This window comes from Drosophila nasuta, chromosome X (genome assembly GCF_023558535.2).
Source record: "Drosophila nasuta strain 15112-1781.00 chromosome X, ASM2355853v1, whole genome shotgun sequence".
NCBI lineage: Eukaryota > Metazoa > Arthropoda > Insecta > Diptera > Drosophilidae > Drosophila > Drosophila nasuta.
The window spans coordinates 2733589-2752414 of NC_083459.1; positions in this window are offsets into that span (position 1 = coordinate 2733589).

Sequence of the window (18826 nt, forward strand, 5' to 3'; positions counted from 1 at the left end):
TTGCTTTGAAGGCAAAGCCGATGAGTCAGAATAGCGACCAAGCTGCGGCCAGCGGCCAACAAAGCATGTCGAGATGATGACCCTGCCCTCGCACTCGCCCCCTCTCCACACCACTCCACTCCACAAAATACCCCTTCAGCAACGTAGGTCGCTTAGTCCCGGCCAGGGGCGTGCCCGAGCGTCACTCAAATTAAATGCTCCGACATTGCGCAACGGTGCGGAGACCCTTGAGACAACAACAACTGAGTGCGATAAACAGAGAATGAGAGAGAGAGAGATAGAGAGCGAGAAACTGGTTAACACAGTTGCTGTTGCTGGAATTACTGCTGGATTCTCACTCTCACCTACGCAGCATAAAGCACAGGTGTCTGGTCGCTAGTATTATACACAGAGAGAAAACAATAATTTGTTTTCTAATAATCCAATTCAAATAATAACTATGATTGGTTCTAGAGTATTCATTATAAATGAAAAACTAATGCAGAAGGTTTGTATTTTGATAGAACTAAACTTATTTTGACTGTCTATTTATAATTATTTACGGGAAAAAATTAGTAATTAAAATTAATTTTAAATTTGAAGTCAACTTTTCATATAAAGAAAAATTTATAAATCAATTCAAATTCAATCCGAAATCTCAAAAGTTCTCTGTTGATAGAACTTGAAATCAAAATATTCTGACAATTAAAAATTGATTTAATTTTCAAAATTATTTATATGAAACAATATGAGAAATAATTTATCAATCCCAATTGAAACTAAAATCTCATAAACCATTTGTTTTATGCTTAGTAATTTTTTTTGTCCAGTGTATACTATGGAATGCAAAGTAGAACGTTGGCCCTATCCTCATTAGCTGCAGCAATTAACAAGAATTACAATTGATTTCACTTGTTACTCAAAACAATTTGTTATATTTACGCAGTCTATCAATGAATTATAAATTATAGTGTATTCATTTTAAACAGAGTCGATCGTCATAAATAAATCAGTGGAAAGTCTTTGTAGAGTCCAGTTAGTTCCAAGATAAGACGCTTATGCACATTGCAAATGTGGAGACTGAGTACAGTTGATTGCAAAATTAAGAGCGAAATATGAAAAGAGAGCAGACGCAGAAAGTTCACGATCTCCAATTAACCCTTATGCTATGCAGTGGTATTTAGCTAACATCCAAACGCAGTCAAAAAGGTTTTCAATTTTTGTTTTACATTTTTATGTTCATTTAGTGAAATTTATATTATTCGAAATTTCTTCTATTAATTTATATTTTTAGTTTGTATTGAACAACAAAAATAACAAATAACTACGATTGTTCAAATGATAAAACTTGTAATCAAAAATAATTGCATACTTTTAGGCAGCGACAAAGCCCTACCTAACATTGAGTCTAGTCGTTAGTGTGTTTTAAATGGAATCTATATGCGATCTGCTTATCGAATGGAGACAAAACCTCCTAACAAAAAACTAACGCTTGCTTATCTCGTTCCAATTGACCTCGTTCTGGGATCAGTGTTTGGGGAGAGTGACTTATGGGAATTGAAACAATTGAATTGCCTATGGAAGTGAATCATCGAATTCAAATGAATACGCGTTTCAATGCTCAACTATTCACATGTAAAAACGGGGCTTGGCTATCATCTATACATATGTATTTATGTACGTATATGTCATGGATGGAACTATGTACTATGCATGATTCGCTTGATTTCCACATTGTGCTCTGATCAACGAGTATTATGACATTAGAGAGCGAGACAGGGCGACAGCAACAGCAACTGCTTCTTTACACAGTATCATTAAATTAATAATAATAAAATAAATGCTCGCAGGTTTATCATTGAAATATATATTCTATATGTACGTGAAATATTGCCAGATATATACTTTGAAAAAGAAACGCGCGCGTTTTCTTCACATATTTTTACTGCACACAACACAATATTTTAAGCAAATATGCACACAATCACAAACACAACAATTGGAACAATAAAAAAAAATGTATTGTTTTTGTTTCGGCGTTTTTAACTGATAAGTGCTGTTGAGTTCACGAGGCACTCGAAAACAATTGTCGTACAGGAATCTGGAACCTGGAATCCGGAATATGGAATCTGTAAATTGGAATTTTGAATTCCATGCGATAGTCCAAAGAGTTCCGATCGATCCCGTTACCCGGTCTAGAAGTCAGGCTGCGAGCGCGACGCGTTCGCGAATTTAACAGAATATCAACTGAAATTGAACTCAAGATGCCTCAGCGCATTTTCTTGGGTGGCGGTCGCTGTTGCTGTTGCTGTCTCTGTCGCTGCTCGCTGCTCGCTTCGCAGTCGCGCTGTCGACGTCGACGTCAGCGTCAACGGCAGACGCCGACCCGGTCACCCAGCGGTCTCATATGCGGACGCTGCAACACCGTCCAACAAAACAAAGCAAAACAAAGCCAACCCCATAGAATTTATTCAGATTGAACTTGTTGATGCCAGAAATGTAAATAAGAACAAATCAAGTTCACATGCGGAGATCGTAAATTAATAAATACGAATTTATTATTATTTGTTGCTCAGAATTAAAATGTGGAGCACAAAGTGCAGTTAAAAATAATACTTATTATACAATTCTATTACACTTTAAATATTTTAGTTTGATGATCGTATTGATAAGCTTTTAATAGATGGCAAACAATTCTTTATAGCTAGTATCATATAACAATAATAATGATGGTTATAACACAATTTACTGTTTGTCATTTAATAAAGAAATAAAATAATCTTTAATGGTTTTCATTGATTTTTGTGATAAGAAGTGGCGAGTTTATTAAATTTGCACTCATATTATAATCAAGCTCTGTCACTTGATGTCATGATTATGATTATTCAAACATAATTTATACGTTTTGAAATAGCTCTGAGCTAAAGAATTTTGTAATAATCTTTAAAATTGTACAATTAATTAGTTAGAAATACAATCAACAAAAAGTTTTTCCTTATTCCTAAATAAAGTATGTACTCCAAAAATTTAAAATTTTTCAGAAATTGTGAACGTTTTGAACAACAAATTATTTTAATTAGTGAGCTTTTAAAATTATTTGTTTTTTTAGAAAATATAAATTTGATATTTATGCATTTCTAAATTAAAATCTGATTCTATAGAAATGCTAATTTTAAAAAATAATGAAATGAATGAAGCAAAATTACTTAATATTTAAAATATGTTTATTGCTGTACTTAATTTTGTTTAACATAAGTAACGCATATAGTTTGTGCATTTTAACTATGTTCAACAAAATATAAGATTTAAGTCCCAAACAACAAAACTTTAGTTGTAGTTTCTGACTGATCTGAATTTAAGAGAATTTAAATTTGTCAACTTATGCTGTGTTAATAGTAGAAACATGAGAAAGAAATTAAACTATATTTGGAGAAGTTGATATGTTATTTGAAATTTATAAAATGATCAGAATTGTATAGTAAGAGAATCCATAAACTTTTTCATTTAAGTTGTTGGCATTTCAATAAATAGTTTTTTTCTTATTTCACTTCAAAGAAAAGTATTCAAAAATTGTAAAATTTTTGAGAACAATTCGTGTGTTGGGCAGTGTTAGCAACAGATCCACATGGCGACGCAAAACTGAAAACCAAATGTGTGTAATGAACATGGACAACATGTGTCTGCCACAGAGCGAGTGTGCGAGTGTGTGTGTGTGTGTGTGATTGAGTTGGGGGTGGGGCGTGGCAGCGACAAAGACGCTTTTTATGCTCAACGCCCGTTGCCTAATTAAGCATATCGCAACTGCGGGCATTCGCTATAGAATTGGAATTGGAATCGGGGATTGGCAACATAAATGGGCAAGTCGAGAGAGCGCAACACTAGTGGCTGGTGAGTGAGAAGGGAGGAGAGAGGGAGAGGGGGGAACACACATCATCACCTGCTGCAAAGCGTTATCAAAATGTTTGTTGTGCAAAAAGGCAATGAGGAAATGTGACGGCAATTGAAAGTGAAACAAAAAGTGAAATCAAATTCCAGCATAACTGTCAATGAATGCAGCGCAGCAAGGTGAGGGGAGGAGAGGGAAAGGCTTACAATGTGTGGCTGGGCGGCAACATATGGTTTGGGACATAAAGAGAAGTTTATAACTAGAACGCCTTGCCTGGCAGCTACACAAATAAACAACAGAACCTGCACATTAAATGCAGCTGCATGACGACAACAACAACAACAACAACTGCGAGAGCAACGTGCAACAACAACGTGCCACAGCAAGACGCTGCAACAGGCATCGATATTTGGAGGCAGGCAACAAAATGAGGGAAGAATCGCGACGGCATCGCGGTCGCTTGATCTTTGAACTAAATTAATTAAGCACAATGAACGCAATTGTTGTTGTTCTTCTTGTTGCTGTTCTTCTTCTTCTTCTTCTTCTTCTTCTTGTGCGTCTTTTTTCAATTCTTCATGTTCTTGCTGTTGTTGGCAGCAGCCTCCTTCTCCTCCGTGCAACACCAACCCCCAAATGCAAGCATCTATATAGTATGCTATATGCAGCCAACAAATACACAAGTTGCAGCCAACTCATGTTGCATACCCTGGCCACAGCTTGCCAAAGGGGTATACACTTGTTAAGGCAGCCATCTTTAATATTTAGTATAGATTGTATACCACAATGCAACAGAATAAGCAAATAAGTATAACAGGTAAGAAGGCTACAGTCGAGTGTGTTCGACTGTAAGATACTCAGTTAACATTCTAAAAATATACCACAAAAATACTAAAATATGCAGAAGGCTACATTTGGTATGTCGAAATTGTATTACATTCAAAATATTCAATAGGAACAAAATGTTCCACATTGTTAACGCTAACCCAGAATATATATCTTCTTTATGGGGTCTGCGTGTTAAATACATTTCCTGCAGGCACAAAGTTTTAATACCCTTCTACCCTATTGGATTTAAGAATATATGTATCTACACATATGCTATACCCTGCAATAACATTTGTATTGAATATTTCTGTAATATAAACTTTATGATACTGTATGGAATAAATACACAAGCTCTACTTTAAATCTGAAAATGAAGATGCATTCAAAATATACCCTAGATTGGTCATGGAGTACAGTATACTCAACTTAATTAAGAATGTCAATGTCAATTTAAATAAATATTATTATATTTTAAATTATTATTAATTTTATAGAAACCATACTGTATTCTGTTTGACTCTCAAAGCTTAGGTCGATTATGTTGCAAGCTTTCAGAAGCTTTAAGCTGTTGCTAAACAGTTCTATAGATCGTAAAATTATTTATATAATTGCGATACGAGTAGACCAAAATATTTTCTATCATTTAATAAAACATTTTTTTTTAATGATAGTTATCAAAGTTGCAGAATAATCCATTTATAACTTTTCAAATCACATTGATTTATGTGAAACTACTTTGCGTTAGCTTGAAACATTAAAAAAACAATAGTTCTCAAGTAAATCTGTATTATATATCCATTAAAATATTTATTATATTTCACTTATATGCGTTTCATAGATACTTTATGAAAATTAAATTGAACTACAGAAAACTCTTAAAATAGAATTTGGCAATGTTAGTTTTGATAAACAGATTTTCATGTAGGTAATGTATATTATTTTATTATAGAGCTATAAATATGTTATAAATAACATGTCCAAAGCATAATGTTCCTTGCCAAATAAGTAGAAAGACGTGAGTTAAAGTCAACTTTGTGTTATAATCTATCTGTTCTGTTTTAATCCGTTCTCTACTCTTTCTACACGTTTGGAAATTGAATTGAATTGAAAATTTAAATTGAAAACTAAAGAATGCGCTATTTGTCTTTTGCTCTTTTGAAGATGTTTTGAATATATTTACTTCTTCTGGAGTTTTCTTGCCCACACACAGTTTATCGGTGATACGTTTAGCTTTAAGTACCATAAGTATTTATAAAAACAGTTCATTCTTGCTGTTCATCGGATTCTTCAGGGCTGCTCTCTTATGTTTTCGAGTATCAAAACACACAGTTACGCAGCTTCAGGTGATCTTCAATCAATTCAATTATCGAATTATGATAAATGGCATAAAGTATGCAACTCTTCTTAAGTGTTGATTTCGTGTTGTATATTCATTTTTTTTTTATAGTATTTTTTTGTTCTTGTCATTATTCAGTTGCTGTGATATACTTCTTGTACAGCTGCGATTGATTTCATTTCACTTATATGTATTATTTAAAAAGTCAAGACAAAGAGAAGCGAATTATTTTTGCTTGTAATTACTGCAGTCATAATAATGTTATGCTCTACATCTAACAATCAATTAGTTAAATGTTTTAAATAAAAAAAACTTGAACTGCGTTTCAATTTAATGATAATGTCATGATTTCTTATATCAGTGAAATTTGAAGATAATAAGCATATTTAAATTGCAAAAAAAATGTATAAGATTATTAATTTAATTTAGAATTTAAAACAAATTATGAACAATCCTGAATTTTGCTGATTAACCCTAATAATTGTGTCTTTATAATTATTAAATAATTTGAATATTTAACTAAATAACTGTAGAAACTTCTAAAATAATATGAATATAAAGAAACAAAACACATGCCTCTTTCAAAATGAATTCAGCAAAGCATATATTAAAATATGTTTCTCAATAATTTGAAATTGATTTTGGTTATAATGAGTTTTTTTAAATAATTGCATTAGAATGTAAAGAAAAATAAATTAAAATATTTAACTCGATAATGTTTGCAATAATTTAATAAATGAAATATGGAGTCAAAGGACTTTAAAATGTCATTTGATTTTAGTTTTTAAATTCAGTAACGTAAATAATTACAAGAGAATAACTTAAGTATTTGCTTAAGCCCTGCTGTTGATAAGGTGTTAAGTCTTTGTCAATGAGGTAATTGATAATATTTTCATTAATATTTCGGCTGGCAGCATTCCTCTAAATTGGGTTGCAACCATAGTTGTTGTTGTCGGTGTTAACTGCATCGCATCCTCAGGCAACGAGATGTTGGCCCTTGAAAGTGATTCCCATGCCAAACAGTGGACACATTCATCGACACTCTGAAGTCCTGAAATCGCACGCTCGATGGATAAATGTTGCCACTGCTTATTGCAGTTGTTGTGGCATAGTCCGCAGCCTGTTGAATGTTTGCCACAGCACCTCGTTGCGGCAAGAAAGATGCGTTCATGGACATCCTCGAAATGTTGCAGCTACTTTTTAATGGCATACGCAATGTTCAGCCATCGATTGCAGGCGTGGCGCCTCCTCCTCCATCATAAAGGTGGCGGCTAATTTTGAAGCTACGCACGATGCCTCAAGCGGCGAAGGCGAACATTAAATTTCACTCGCTGTTGTCAGGACGAATGCCTCCGACGAAAATGCGATTGTGTATTATTGCCTCATAGATGGGTCTTGTGACTGGGCATCCATTATGACACCTGATTCGGATGCAGATACGAATATAGCCACAGCTATATCGACTGCTTTGGCAGAAGTTTGTGCAAGAATATCTGCTCGATCTTGGATTACAATCGATGTCATCACAGATTGCAAAGAGAGAGAGAGAGAGACAGACAGAGAGAAAGAACGTGTAAAGAGAACAAGAGAGAAAAATAGCAAAATATCTTTAAAAGAAACTATTTTTGCTAATATGATCTCATTGATGTTGCAATTTATAGGAAGACAGAAGGAGTCATCTCCGACTCCATAAAGTACATACATACATACATATATTCTATCTCAGCGTCAACAGCCGAAATGATATACATAGCCTTGTCCATCTGTTCGTATGAAACACTCGATCTCAGAGACTATAAGAGATATAGCTTGCATTCTTTTTCGACAACACTTTTTTATGTTTTCACGCAATTAAAGTTGTTTCAAATAATTTTGTATCGTTATAGAATATAGTTTTATTTAAGATGCGTAGCGGGTATCTTACAGTCGAGCACACTCCGCTGTAGCTGTCTTACTTGTACATTTCTGTTAAATTATCTTAATCTTAATCTTAAGTCAATCACTCTTGTTGGGGCTAAGATAGACAAGTTTATATAGACGGACAGACAGAACGCAGGACAAAAATAAATATAGTCATGTTTATCAAGATTTTAATGAGATATTATTGATTAAATATAATAATATATTACTTCTCAAATATGAAGAATCTTTTTCTTTATTTTAGTCCCTGGGATTGTCTCGATTATACGTACGGACAGAAAGAATGCAGGGCAATATAATTAGTCACTTGAGAAATAAATTAAATGTGATAAATGTAAGAGTTAAATTTGAGAGACCGTAAACTGAAATAAAACTACTCTCTCCTGTAGATATATGCATATCAAATTTAAAAATCTCTCGATCCTTAACGGACAAACAGAACGCAGGACAACATTTATGGATAAGTGCTTTACAGGGTATCTCGTTAGTCGATATTCTTGAGCATTACAATTATCGTCATTATTTTCGCTTTCAATTTCCGTTTTTTCTGCGGGTCGCCAAAAGGGGTGTCCGCGGGGTCTCGCAGCAATGTTTCTCCGCTTTGCTGTAATAGCTTGGCAGCGCAGTCGCAGCCGCTGTCGCCGCCGCAGTCGCTGTCGCCGCCGCAGTCGCAGTCGCGGGAAGACTCCAATAAGAACATCGCCTGGCATTATGATTATTATTGTTGTGCCTCGCGTTTTTTTAATGAATTTTATTGAGCGCGACAGCAGCATCAGCGGCAGACGTCTAAAGAGATCCATTGCCAGTTAAGCCCCGAGGGTCTTTTGAAGGATTGAGGGGCAAGGGAGGAGGGAGGAGGTAGAAAGGGAGTAAAGCAACAGCCAAATTAAACACAAATTTAATTTAATTCCTTCTTGCTGTTTGCTATGTTATGTTTTATTGTGTGATGAGTCACGTACTTCTCGCTCTTAAATATGTCCATATACTTGTATGGTGGCATTTTATGAGTTTATAATGAGACTACTTGGGCCACAAACTATTGGCCCACTTAATGGCACCAGCAGAGTAGTATGAGTAATTGGCATTAGAGACAAGTGTAAGCTATTGATTTCAATACTTTCGCTTTATCAGCTTTAATACTTAAGATCTAAGACATTGTATTAGTTTGCAAATTGAGCCAGATAAGATATAATTCTTATTATTATTCCTTGAGTCTAGGAATCACCCATGAGTAATCAAAACAATAACAAACTTATGGATGTAAAAAAGCTATTCTGTAATCTATAGATTACGATTCGTATCTCAGCAAAGAAATGAGAGTATCTGCCTTCACTTTCGTATAATATTCAAAGACATTACGCAGATCAGATTATACGGTGTGTATATGATTAAGAGTAGTAATAAAAAGTAATAAGAGAATAAAGTGATAAGATTCTGTTTGATATTCACATGCATATACATTTTTAATATATACTATCTCAGTATAATACTATAAGTATCAAACACTAAATAAACTTGGTATTTGTATTAAAGATCGAGAGAACTATAAAGACTATAAAGAGTCTTCTAAGTTGTAACGCCTTAATTTTATCAATTATGGAATATTCACCAAATAAGTAAATGGTTTTAAGATACCGAAAGCTATATTTGGTATATCGATTTACGTCTATGTTCAAAATATACCAAAGAGTACAAAATATACCAGACTCTAAGTAAGATTCGACACAAAAGTATTTTGATATAATTTACCGATCGATCACATTACATTAAATTTGAGTTAAATAGTTTACTTTAATAAGCAGAAAAGTGATGAGAAAGATTAAAATAAATAATCGAAATGTAAAAAAAATTTCTATTGCAACTTTCATAAATTCGTGATTAAACAGTTTACCACAATAAAAATAAAGGAGAAAGAATGCCATAAATGGCATTTTAAATACACATTTCTATTTCTAGCTTGCATTTATGTATACTATGATATACCATAATATACTGTAATATAATATACCAGACTAAATCAAATATAAAACGAGTGAAAACTTCTATTATATAGAACTTTATTATTCAGCAGCTGCTAGCAAAAGATGATGTGATTATGTGTCACAATTCATAATTACATTCGCTTGATATCGTATTTGAATCATTTGTGTGAAAAAGGAAGAAAACAATTTCTTTATTTGCGACTGGCCGCAAAAGTTCTTAAACTTCAGAAGCTTATTAATAGACCGAAAGTATATGAGTGTGTGTGTTTGAGTGTGTGTGTGTGTGTGTGTTTGAGTGTGTGTTTGAGTGTGTGTAATGGCAACTCAAGTGTCAATCAAGCAGCTACTTGTGTTGCATTAACAAAGACAATAAAAGAATACAAAATACAAAAAGGAAATGGGGAAAGAGAAAGAGAAATTTGTGACGAGACGAGACGAAACGAGACGAGATGAGACGAGAAGTGTCATCCAAATCAGAGCGAGGCAAATGAGCTGCATAAATAAAGTCAAATGGAAATGCTTATAAAGTGCAAGTGTGCGTGTGTGTGTGTGTGTGAATGTATTCATGTGAATGCTATCGCTATGCAAACTAATGACAAAATTGTTTTACGCTCACGACTTTTTCAAATTGCATTTACTTGCGACTGCAACTGCAACCGCGCTGATAAAAGCAGCAACATGATTCGCAGTGCAAGTGTGTGTGTGTGTGTGCCTGTGTGTGTGTGCTATCTGCATGCCTCAAAGTGGCACATACAGCGAGCACAGCGAGCACAGCGAGCACAGCGACAAGCGACACTTGCTGCCTTTTGGGGGCGACAAAAAACGCGCGCGAAACGCGTGCGCATAGCACGTCGCGACTTTTGACGCGATTAGTCAGCAGCAGACGAAAGCGAAGCAGCAAAGCAAAGTAAAACACGCAATGCAAAAACATGCGCAATGCATTTTCATATGTTGCATCAGTGCCAGCAGCGAAGAGGGTGCGAGAGGGAGAGAGGGTTAACAAACAAACACACACACACACATACAATGGCAGCTACTGTGCGGTTGGGCGCCTCTTTGCAATGCGATTTTTGTTTTGTGCTTTTATTTATTATTCTTGCACATTTCCGAAAATGCTGTTGTTGATTTATTTGTGCTTTAATTGCACGCCTCTCGACGAGTGTTTTGCAACACTCAGTGGGCAGGCAGCCAGTGTTGACAAGCTTGCTCAACCGCCCCCCGTTTATTGTGCTAATTATTTCATAATTACATATTTATTTTTATACCCGCTACCCATAGGGTAGAAGGGTATTATAACTTTGTGCCGGCAGGAAATGTATGTAACAGGTAAAAGGAGGCATCTCCGACCATATAAAGTATATATATATATTCTTGATCAGCGTCAGCAGCCGAGACGATATAGCCATGTCCGTCTGTCCGTCTGTGTGTCTGTCCGTCCGTCCGTATGAACACCTAGATCTCAGAGACTATAAGAGATAGAGCTATAATTTTTTTCGACAGCATTTGTTATGTTTGCACGCAGATCAAGTTTGTTTCAAATTTTTGCCACGCCTCCTTCCGCCCCCCGCAAATCAAAAAAATCGAATAACAAGCGTAATTTTAAAGCTAGAGTTACGAATTTTGGTATATACAATAACAACTGTAGTAGTTATGATTTCAAAAAATTTGGTTGCGATCAGATAAAAATTGTCGAAGTTATTAAAGAAATACTTTTGTATGGCCAAAAACGCCTACTTACTAGGGGTCTGAGTTGCTTTGGCCGACAATCTAGCACATTGTGCCGTCTATGGTATATTTTGAATGGTGTACTATATCGATATTCCAAACATACCTTTTGGTATATTCTTAGTATATTTTAGTATATTTGCAGTATATTCGGTATATTTTGAGAATAATACCGCAAAATATATTGCTTTTAATCAAATTGGGTAGCGGGTATCTCACAGTCGAGTACACTCGACTGTAGCTTTCTTACTTGTTTTTTTCTTTTATTCGTTGCGTTTACAATCATTTGTAACGTTATCACTTAAATGATTTTGGTTTTGCTTTGCTTCTCTTTTTCTGCATTTCTTTTTATCCTTTTTGTTTCGCAACTCTTTTCACCTACATTATGCAATCATGTTTGTAAAGATTCCAGTATTTAGAAACAGCTTCCATTATTTGCTGTTCTATATTTGTCTAGATTTAAAAAAAAATCAATCAATGTTAAATCATTACAATTAAATTTCTTATTATTACTTTGATATATTATGTAGTTAATTTTTCTGTTTATAATTCTTTTTCAAAATTGATTTAAACTTTGGAAGATTAAGATTTGTTTATTTAAAATTCTAAGTCCATAAAAAGAACTGCGGTCAAAAACATCTGCTTGCATGTTCTTTTCGCCACAAATCTTTTCTGTTTATAATATAATTAGATGCTTTATTACAAAGTTATTTCAAATTTCTCCAACAGCAAAAAAAAAGCTTTCAAAATTGTGAAAATCGATTAAAAATTCAACTGACCTATATAGAAATTCCATCCATATTAAGTTTGTTGATCGTAACTCAAAAACAAAAAAAGAGAAATACATTTTTTCAAGTTCTTCGCGACGAAAACGAAATGAAAACAGCTAAGAAAATGTGATGACCTTTGAACCGATGTACTAAACGCATTGATATCATTTGGAAAATACATTTTTGGGTTTTCGGAACAATGCGTCGGCTTCAAAACGGAAACGTGTTTTTGTTTTTGTTTCTGTTTCTGTTTTTTTTTTTTTATTTGGTTTCACTTTCTCTTTGCGGCAAATGCAAATTTGTCGAACACAACAGCAACAAAAACAAGAGACTTAATAAAGAGCAAACGTTCAGACAATAAAAACAAAAACAAAAAAAAATAAGACTGGAAAGGCATGTAGTGAAATTTTCAAAAGGCCAGGCAACAACATCAAATGATCAACAATCTGACCCAAACTCTACAAGTATCAGACTTTTCATTTGCCAAGCATTAAAAGAATACTCGAATTCTTCTTCTTCGCCGTTCATTTCAATGTGAATTTTGTGAGCGAATTTACGCAAATTTCTTGCTACACACTATGACACTACAAAATACCCTGATATTGAATCTTTTTTTGGTTCTATATAGTAATAGAAAAGCATTTGTTCCTTTGATATTTATTACTCATTTGCTTCAGGAACATTTGATTGCTTTAGCAAATAAACATGTTGCGATTTTTATAGAACAAGAAAAAAACCGCAAGATTTGCCGATCAGGTGGCCACAACTTATATGAATAAGCTTTACTCATGCTGTATAATGTTTACCCATACTTTAGACATATGAATATAATAGTATAGTAATAGTTCAAGCTCTTGTTATAATGAAATTTAATCATTTCATTGCCCAAGATAAGCAGACTATGAAAGTCGATATTAATGGGTGACTTAAAAATACTTAAAAAGTCATTGAGTCGTTAAACTGTGACTCGTTTATATCGATTACATTAATCAAGTGCAATTTACAAATCATTTTTAATATATCGCATTGTTAGTCATATTGCTATTAATTTGATATTCCCCTGACTTCCTTTTATGCACAATTTTTAAAAATTTCTTATCAAGTTATTAAAAAATTCAACTCTTTCTTGGCTCCATATTTATCGATCACATTTCAACAATTGCAATTTTATTTGCATTTCATAATTTATTTAGATATGTATTTAGATTATTTGCTTGCTCTAAGGATATTCACAAATTATGTCCACCAAGCAAACAAATTTTTATTGATCACTTCGATAGCAGGTGATCGATAACGATAGTTGCAGCAAATATGCTTATTGATTATTAGGATATTTTAAAAATATGCACGAATTATTCCACTCAACGACAAAGATATTTGTCGATCGATTATCGATAAAGATAAAACAAGTAAGAAAATTACAGTCGAGTGTGCTCGACTGTGAGATACCCGCTACCCATTTTTAGTAAAGGCAGAATATTGCGGTATCATTTGCAAAATATACCGAAAATACTAAAAAAAATAATACTAAAAATATACCAAATGATATGTTTGGTATATCGATATATACCAAAATTCAAAATATACCATAGACGGTGTTTGCGGATTTATTTCAAAGAGTTCTATATGGTTATACAGAGTCCACTTGTCGGGTTTCTTTATCACTATAGCAGCATCTGATCGCTAACGATAGCATTAAAATTTGATCGATTTATACATAGCTCATTTAAATATCCAATTTCTATAAAAGACATATCTCCTGGCACACTTGGTTGACATATTTTCAAATAATTTCAATATATATTTCTCGATCGCTTCCTCAGCATTCGATCGATAACAATAGCAATAAATATAAGAAGGAAAAAGGAGCTGCACTCACCGTCTGTCGTCTCAATCGCTTGTCGACAGCGAAGACAGCATTTAATTCCTGCACAACGTCCGCATGATTGCTCTTCATATCCTGCCCTTTGCCGTGCTCCCCGCACTCACTGCAATCCTCTATTTTCCTGCGAAATTTCACATTTTGTATTGGAGATCCCTCCCTGTTATCGGTGTTGTTTTCATTGTTGTTGTTGTTTTCGTTGTTGCTATTATTATCATTGTTGTTGTTGTTGTTGTTGTTGTTGCTGTTGTTGAGCTGGCTGACATAACTGTTGTGGCTCTGCGTATCGCTGTGACTGCGACTGTGGGTGCGACTTTGATAGGGTAAGGACTCGGGTTTGGGATGATGCTGATGCTGATGCTGATTCTGATTCTGATTCTGATGATTGCTGCCTGAACTGAAGACGTGTGAAATGCTGCGAAAGAGTCGCCGATATCCCCGCTTCGGCTCCACTAAGCCAGTTGGTTTGTCTTTTTCTCTCTCTCTCCAATCGTCTCTTGCTGATAAATGTTCACTGCCATCTTTGTTACGTTTACGTATTTTGCACGTTTGTTTCTGTTTTCGTTTTCGTTTTTGTTTTTTTCTCAATTCATAACACTTTTCTCACCGCCAGACGTAAAATTGTTAATGCGATTGTTATTGTTAATGTTCTCGTTAGCTAATGCTACAGTTGTTTGCACTACTTGTTGTTGGTTTGCTTATTATTATTACGTATACGTAGCGTGCACACACACTCTCAGAAAGAGATATAGACAACGCGTCGTGGCGTCGTGCTTTTCTTGCTGCTCAGTTGCTCATGAGCAGCAGCTGCCAACTGAATATCTTGGCCTTTGTTTTCGGCTGTCAACTAGCAGCGAACACCAACACCAACACCAACACCAACACGAACACGAACACCAAACACCAGCAGCAACGGCAGCATCAACACCAACACTAGCTATCAGCAACAGCAACAATAATGCGAGCAACACCTTCAAGATATTGACGACGTCGACTGCGACTGCGACTGCGATGATGTTGCTAATGATGATGGCAACTGTGAGAGCGTCTTATCGTCTCACACACACACACACGAACACTTGTGCTGATAAGCTGCAGTTTTAACGGTTCTTCAGTATTTTTTGTTGTTCTCGACTCTCTGCAGCAAAATCAATAGAAAAAGGCGCCGTCACGGAATTCACTTCAATGCAGTGCACAGAACAAAACAAAACCTGAACGTGTAGACGACTCGACAAAAGTGCACGGACTGCTCTGCTCGGACTTTGCTGACTCGGACTGCTCGGACTTCTCGGACTTCTCGGACTTCTCTTCACTTGTTCACCGTGTTCACCGTGTTCACCGTGTTCCAGGCAAGCGACGCAACTAAAGTGCAGAGAGCAGCAACGCAACTAAATCGCCAGAGGCGCCAGTCGCTGTTTCAGAGGCAGAAACCTCAGACCTCAGACCTCAGACCCCAATTCCTCACTCCCTCGTTCGCCCCTCCTCCGCTCCACAACCACCTCCCTCCTTTACCAAATTCCCTACTGACTGCTGCGGTCAACGTTTGCGTCGACTGTGACGGTAGCGTCACTGTTGCTGTAATCGGTTTTTTATTTATTTTCGTAGTTTATTTAATTTTTCTTTTCTGTGTACGTTTTTTTTCCTCTTTTTTTTTGTGTTTCAACTTTTATTTTGGTATTTATTTTGTGCTGAGTTCTTGTTTTGGTTTTTGTGCGCCAAAGTGCTTCTAGGTGCACAGTGGGACAAGTGCCATTAAAGTCTCTGCAAACAATTCGATTAGATTAGCTAGGTGCGTCAGAATTGCTTTAAACTGCACTTTGAACGCTATCTAAATCAATTGCCTCAACATTTTCTAATCTATCAAATCGTTTAGATGACTAAAGAAAATCACCAAATTTTAACTTTTGATTACACGAGTTGCTTTCTTATTGTCATACTCCAAAAAAATGATTATTCATGTTCATACTTATATTATCATACAAAATGTATGTGTGTAAGTTCGTTAATTCAGTTTCACCTTTTTGAAATATTTATTTCTTTTATCAATACAAAAATATTGATACATAGTTTTGTTTTTAAATTTTCATAAGTAAACAAACTATTCGAATGGAATGTTTTTTGTTTCGGCTTCCAAAAAATTATAATTGAATTGTTACAAAAAAAAACGTATGCATAAATTTATTATCATTTGATTCACAGTTCACGATATATGGAAATAATTTCCATACACACACACACACACACACACAAGGTGATTTAGGCCCACTGCCCCGCAGTTGGAGCATATAATAAATTGTCTGTTTTTATAAACAAACGTGAATTTTAGCAAAACGAAACAACAAAACGTACACGATATGTATTTTTTTAAATACTAAACGCAACCATAAATTTCAGCTGCGGGCTCGCATTCCACCTCTGTCAATTTGTTGTTATTGTTGTTATGCTAAATACTTTACAGACAATACCATTGATAATTGAATGAAATAATAAACAAAACAAAAAAAAACCAACACTTTCGCCGTAATATGTGACAACTGTGACAGCTTTTAAGCTTAACGGATTGAACACTTGGCAGTTGCTTTCACCACCACCACAAAAAAAAAAGAACAAAAAAAACAAAATATATAACAAAATTCTACAAAGAATTGATGGGTTGTGCACCACTGTGCCGCTAATGTTTTACACTTTGCGGGTGTTTATCAATGCCTACGGTTATTGCCGCCTATCGCAATGTACACCTTACGTCATGTGTGTGTGTGTGTGTGTGTGTGTGTGTGTGTGTGTGTGTGTGTGTGTGTGTAAGTGAGTGTTTGAGTGTGCGTGAGTGTGAGTTTGAATGGATGTTGGCCACTTGATTTGTTTTTGTTTGCAGTCGAGTAAAGGCTTTTGTGCTAACTGCAACTGAATTTGCAATTGCAACTGCACCGTTCACAAAATATCGCCATTTGCAAATTTGCAATTTGCTTGTGTCGAGCACGTCACGTACGCGTTTTAATTAAATCGGAAACGAAATCAAAAGCAGCGGCAGCGACAGCGGCAACAACAGCAACAGCAACAAGAAGCGACGACAACGACAAACAACCAAACAACACTTGACAACAAACTGACAACGAAGAACAACGACTACGAACAACGAACAACGACAACGATGGGCCACTTGGCGGCTTCCCGGTTGACACACGACTAACCGTCTAAAACTAGCGCAGCAGCGACAGCAGAAATACGAAATCAAAATAAAATAAAATACGAAAAGCCAAAGCTAAAACCAAAACCAAAAACCAAAAACCAAAACCAAAACCGAAAACCAAAACACACTCACATAGCACAAAACAACAATACACAAAATAGATGTAACCGAATGCTGAACAGTGCAAGAAGAAGAAAACGAGCTCGAACATCGCAAAACTGGCTAACTCACAAACAAAAGAAAGAAAGACAGAGAGAGAGCGAGAGCGAGAGACAGAAGCGAAGGCGATGGCGAAGGAGGAGGTGGAAGAACGGCAGAATGCCGTCAGAGTTTTGCCAGTTTGCCAGCTTTGACGCACCCCTCTTTGTGAGCGGCCCCGCAAAAAAACGCGCGACGACAACGACTTTTGAATAATATTTACATTTTGTTGTCTCTGTGTGTGTGTGCGTTTGAGTGTGTGTGTGTGCCATGGTTTCACGCAGGCGGCCAAAAAGCAAGTTGCGTTGTTAACGTGCGCAAAACAATGTCGAACAACAGCAACAGCAACAGCAACTGCAGCGGCAACTGGAACGCATGGTGGGGAAGGGAGGGGAAGGGAGGTGAGGAGGGGTTGGGGAAGACCAGCTCACACAAAATATAAATGACGAAATTATAGCCAGAGCAGCTACTTAGTTATAAACAATGCACATTAAAATGTGTGGCAGCAGCGCAAACGAAAACGAAACGCGACCAAAAACGCGCGGCAAACGCGCGCGACTTTTACACGTGCTTTACGCGCAAGCATTCTGAATACGAAAAACTGTCTGTTAGCTCACACTCTCTCTCTCGCTCGCACTCTCACACTTTCAGCCCGTCTCTCTTCGCCTCTTTCTCGATGTATGGCTGAGTGAGTTGAAATGTGGGCCATCAATTATAAATGAAATGCAGCCTATGAACGAACGCACACACACACACAGACACACACACACACACACAGACAGAGAAGTGAACTGAATCCCATGAATACTCTACGAGTGTATTCGAAATGAGTTAATGAGTAGACAACAAGCTAGTGAATGTTAAGTGCATGCTTAAACATATGCGAATATATATTGTATTTACTATATATGTATATACATATATATCAATTGCATAACACGATGCCTCACACGCTGAATAAATCATTAGCATGGGCATTAACACATGCATTAGCATTAGATATTGCATTAGCATATGCATTGGAAATTATATTAGCTTTAGCATAAGCATCAACCATTGCTCTTCCGTTGGCATCATCAGACTTGAGCATTTGCATTATGATTAACACTAGAATACATACCAAATATTGTATTATT